A 6,242-nucleotide genomic window follows, 5' to 3' on the forward strand; every position below is an offset into this window, starting at 1 on the left:
ATGCCTGCGAACTTTTCTTTCACTATATAAACAGATATATTTAAATTAAGGCATTACATCTATATAAAGATTTTAGGAACCATAGAAAAAGAAAAAATATTTTATTTTATTTAACTTTGTAGTTAAACCACAGACAATATGAAACCATCGAGGTTTTATATAATAATTTATGATTACACAAAATAAGTATATTAATAAGTACATAGACACAAAACAAACAAGAAATCCCAACATAAAGAGACATCACAAACTTTCACCAGTAGACGGACTATGAAAATAAAATACGAATTTTTAAAAAGGGCATACCTACGCACGGGTTTTCTACGAGCGTCTGCCGAGTTCGCTTTGAAAAAGTTTAACCAGCAACGTACCTGTCTGCACGTCAATAACAGAGGACGCTCAAAAGAGCCGCGTGTCTTTTAGGCACGAACAAGGGAAGCGATACTGACGCAATGAGGATTTTATTGTTCTGAAACGCAGAATGAGGGAAACTTCGAAACTACAGTATTGTATCTTAAAGATTGAAACTGCTCATTTCAAAAGACTTTCCGAATTCGCTACGGTGAATTCGGAAATTCTGAATTTTGTGCGAACGAGCGTTTTGAATGAACCTTAAATTCTAGTGATATAAAACATTTTAATAATTGTGATGAAAATAAGATCAAATTGTTAGTATACATGCATATGTAATTACTGTTTTGTTTTTATACAGTTTTTTTTATTTAACATGGTATTTGATTGAATATCAAAGTAGTTAAAAACAAAATACCGTTTATTTTTAATAATGTTTAGTTATATTATATTACTTTAGTTTATAATATATTAACTAGTCTACACATTAAAAATAAACTCCAAAAATTATAACACACTCATTTTGACCAGATTTAAACAAACTTTTTAGATATGAGTTATTTTTTTCTTGTTCCTTATATTGTTCAATTTTAAAATATTTTAAAATTAGTTTACATATAAACATATGTGTATGTTTTGTATTATTTAATTCATATACATATCAGTTATAATATAACGAAGTCTATGTTTTTCTTATCAGGTGTAAGATATTGTGTACATTGTACCTTGAAAAAAATTAAATTAAATGTAGTATTTAAACAGAAATACAAATGACAATAGGCATTAAAGTTATCACTAATACCTTATAAGTAGTTAATTATTAGATTTTGTTGAAAAACCAGCCAAGAAGCCATGTAGTGAAGTCTGGCAGAGCCTCGGAAAACACGTGAAGTTTAACACGTTGAAAATGACAGCTATAGCTATCGGCCCTGTTTACTAATTAATATGCACGGCTTAACCTGTCACTCATACATCTATATAATAAAATTGGAGTGTTTGTTTGTAATATCAAAATAGCCCCTTTTTTACTGCATTGCATACGTGATGTACACTGTACATATACCAAAATATTTTTTTTTTACAATTTTTTGTCTCTCTGTCTGTCTGTTTGTTTAAGTTAATCTCTGGAACCGCTGGACCGATTTTGACGGGACTTTTATTGGCAGATAACGGCTACTATTTTTTTTGTTATATTCATAGTCAGTGTGTTATATAAAAATATTATACTTTAAGTTTTCCTATACATGCAGCTTTAATGTTTATACAGTCGTGTCAGTTTTATTTAAAATATTTTGGTTTTAATTTCATTTAGGCAATACGAACAAGACGTTCCTTCATTTATTAATATGTATTATTAATTTTATATGGTTTGGCTTGCAATATTATTGAGAAGATTTATTAGTATACTAGCTAAACCTACGGCTTTACATACACGAGATTTATAAAACTTTCCCTTTAGCACAAAAACTCTCAGTCCCCATTTTAACCCCTCGCTGTCCTTTCCGGGACTCAACCTATCTTTATACCAAACTTCATCTAAATCAGTCTAGCGGCTTAAGCTTGATAAGGTTACAGAGTTACATTTTCATTTATAATATAAGTATATATATATATATATATATATATATATATATATATACATATATATATTACTTACTTTATATTATTTGACGTATCATATTATTTGGAAATTATTAATAATAAAAAAGTTCTAAATTGTACAGTTTTCTTAAAAATATGGTATCATAACAAAATGATAATTCGTAATGCTGAACAAATACAATAACATTAGGCACTTAGCTTAATCCCGGCAATTAGCCCATTTAATATGATTAAAGTCTTAGGTAGCGTTCTAACCCAGATGATATACAGTTGTGTAAGCCAATGGAACTGTTAATAAGCCTCATATGCTCTGGTCTTAAGGGATTCGGGCGAGATTTGTATCGAGTATTAGAGACTATTAACAAAGGGATGATACGGCGCAAACGAAGAGCAATTAGTCTGCTAAAATCATACATATTAATGGCTTACATAATCAACATACTAACTGTAATTATGATACTTGATAGTTTTGCTGATGAATAAGACGGCATTCCATTTTTGAGTATCTTTTGAAATAAGTATACAAATTATGTCATGTCATATGTAACAGCGTTTTTCTGTTGAATCATAATTCCGATTTTGTAACTTTCTGTATGATAATAAAAATGAACCAGCTCTACTGTATCCAATGGAAACACTCAGTATATTTGAATAGAACCTATATTCCATTTATTGTTTTTTTTGAAGCCGTGTTTTCTCTATTTATCTTAAATTGTATAACGATTTGAGTTCTAGTTGGAAATGTGCGGAGTTTCGGGTTCTGTAAAGGCGTATAATGTTTTCTAACAAAAGACAAAGGACTAAGAATTTCTATAGTGTTTTACTATAATTTATTTTTAAGTGTCTGTATTTATTCCTAATAATATATTTCAGGTAAGTTCCATGGACATGTTTGTTTTTTTTTTTTTTTAGTAAACAGATATCACAGAAACAAAATATGCAGTTAAACAGAAAACCCTTATCATAACCAACACAAACAAGGTTTTAAGGAAATGTTAGTTAGTAATAAAATTAAAAAGCTTCTTAGTTCTTATAGCAACGCATAAAGAACTTATGACTTCAAGTTTTACGCCGTTAAACCAGCCGTGCCGCAGAGCTACACCAGCTGAGAGCGATAAAGATTCGCAAATTGGATTAATTCCGGATTGACGAGCACTCCCTAGTTGATTCAGCATCAACAACGAACTAAATATAAAATCGTATTTAAAAACTCGTTCGTTTCTCAATAAAGTACAAGTTAAAGTAAGCAAGGAAAAAGCTGCGAATTACACGTAGCCGGCGGCACATTAAAAGAACGAGGCCGTCTCGGAATGTTGCTAAATCTCCCAAGACGTGCTATAGGAAATGTTCTCTTTATCTTACCCCATCCTGTTTCCGAAGGCGCACCTTCCGCTCCGCGTTCCGCCCGGCCGCACTACACACCGGATTCGATGTAGATTATTTTTGAATATGTATTCTTTTGGATTACTGGGTTTTACGAAGCTAAATTGACAGTTAATAAATCGTTCGAAATTTTATATAATTTTTAGAAAACTTTAATTACTTTATAAAATTTAGTAGCTGGAATAAACAAATTAACATTTATTTTTACTGTGTATTTTAGTTTAATATTTTAGAAATAATATCTCAATTAACGGTCTTCAGTTTAAACACTATTACATAGATTTGGTTGAATTCTATCTAATTTATATATTAAATGTATCTATGATGCAAATATTGTTAACTGATTCTTTTGTTAGAAATAGAAAAGAGACGGTTAAAATTTTTACAATCGCCTCTTAGACGTAAAATACCCAACGTTTTCAACTCGCGGGGAAATGAAACGAGTTTGGTCTATTCTACGCTACCGAACTCGTCGTTATTCCACTAAATAAATAAAACAAAACGTCGAAATAAAATAAAACAAACGACATAAAAACAAACGGACAATTGATGTGTTGAGAAAATTCCCATCAGAGTGTGCACGTTGCAAGTGCATTGTTTTGCCGCGCAGATGTATAGGGATTATCATCAATCACCAACTGCGAATTGCGCAAGGCCTTTTACAACGCACGCCCGCTATATGTGTGCCACCGGTCAGGATTAGGCTGCATTAGTTGAATCGAATTCCGTGCTAAGCGCTCTGCGGAGCAATGTGTTACTCCGAATTGCGCCTCCAGCTTTCCGTATAAAGCACTCGAATTGCCCGCACGGAAACATTTAACGTACAAATAAATTATTTAATCATTTAAGTGAGGAGCAAAATCGAAATTAATTTTGTTTCAATTTAAGTTTACCAATTCACGCTTCCTCTTAAATTTGGTTAGGGATTCGGTAAAGTCTCTCGTTCGAACTGGTTGATAAATTCAACTTATTTCATTGGTTTCGCGTCGCGGTCGTTCGCGTTGCAAGTCAAGTATCGTTGTAAGCAATAAATAACTTCCTTCATGATTATTTTCCAAGTTCGCTGTCGGGGAAAATGAGAAAAAATGAACGGCTTAATAAGGTTCCCAATAGCATAGGTGGATTTATGTCTTTAATATGTAAAACTGGCGAAGCAAAAATTTTCTTGGTCAGTTTCAATTGAGTTTTATAGTTACAGTGTTCATTTTCAATATTTATATGACAGCTTGTTATTAAGTTACCGTATATTGTGTGTGCAATATACAATAATAATTCATAAACAGTTTATTTCATATTCTGATTGATAGTTTATGACTTGATTAGATTATCTTGTAAAAATATACTAGCGACCCGCCTCAGCCATGTATTTGTCCAATGCTGAGACTAAATGTACTACAAAATTTGTTCATTTACGACATCACATTAGGAATTTCTAAAATTATAAATGTTTCTTTACTATACTGTCCATGTTAATACATATATATAATATAATATACAAAGACCTTTCTGTCGAATCACTCTATCTATAAAAATAACCACATCAAAATCCATTGCGTAATTCTAAAGATCTAAGCATACCTATGGGCAGACAGCGGTAAGCGACTTTGTTTTATACTATGTAATGATAATGATGATGATGACAATGATACCTGATACGATTTAAAAGATAAGACATAACTCAGATAAAAGATAAGAGATAATCATTAACGCGTGTTTTACATTCACTTGAATAAATTGTTTGAGAAACTTATGAAACTTCCCACTTATCCGAGCGACCAGATTATTCATCATTTATCAAAGAATAATTGTTTACTTTTGAATGACTTGACCGATTGAAGTCGTTATTACACAATCTTTACATACATACAAACATACATTTATAGAAATGGTGTTTCTGTTTTTAATATTAAAATAGCTCTTTGTTACTCAATGCATATGTTTGTATACACGATACACATACCAAAGTAACATTTTTAAAAATTTTTGTATGCCTGTCTGTCTGTTTGGTCCGGCTAATCTCAGGAACAGTTGAACCGATTTTGACGGGACCTTCTCTGGCAGATAACTGATATAATAAGGAGTAGCTTAGGCTACAATATATTTTTTTGGTTAAATTAAAATGCGTACAAGGTCTCGGACACAGCTAGTAGTCAAGATTTCGCGTTGTAATGATTTATGGCTTGAATCCGTTAGATGGCGATATGATTAAACTTTAAACAATATCAATATATATATAGTATTTAAATAGAACACTTATCTGTGTGTTGTCTATTGGCTTAAAGCCCAAAATAGAAACACTAAATCAAGTATATAGAATTATTGGCAAATTTTATTCACAAATATTCGTTGGCGAAACCTCAACTAGGTTTGATAGTGTATTTATATAAATATAAAAATGGATGTCGCTATATTAATTTGAGAGAAGTTGCCGATCGCTGTTTCGCTATCATTTAAGGGATTAGTTGTTTAGACAAATATACATAGTTAGTATAATATTACAATAGATACTAATTTTATTATAATACGAAATGGGAACCTTCAAGAAAAGAGCGTACTCCTTACTTAAAGGCCGGCGACGCACATGCAAGCCCCCTAGTGTTGCAGATGTCCATGGGCGGTCGTAATCATTTTCCATCACGTGAGCCTATAGTTCGTTTGACCCCTATAACATAAAAAAAAAGATTAATAGATGTCGAAGTCAACTGACTTGGTCTATAACTGATAAATATGTATATTACTACCGGGTTATTTAATAATAAATAATCTATAAAAAAATATGTTATGAAATATGAACAATACAATACGTCACGATTGTTTCCTCATTATTATTATAAAAACCAAAGTTGTTTGTATCTCGTTTTAACTTATTTTTTATGTTATAGGTTGGCGGACGAGCACATGGGCCA

The sequence above is a fragment of the Vanessa cardui genome, chromosome 1, assembly GCF_905220365.1.
Source record: "Vanessa cardui chromosome 1, ilVanCard2.1, whole genome shotgun sequence".
NCBI classification, from domain to species: domain Eukaryota; kingdom Metazoa; phylum Arthropoda; class Insecta; order Lepidoptera; family Nymphalidae; genus Vanessa; species Vanessa cardui.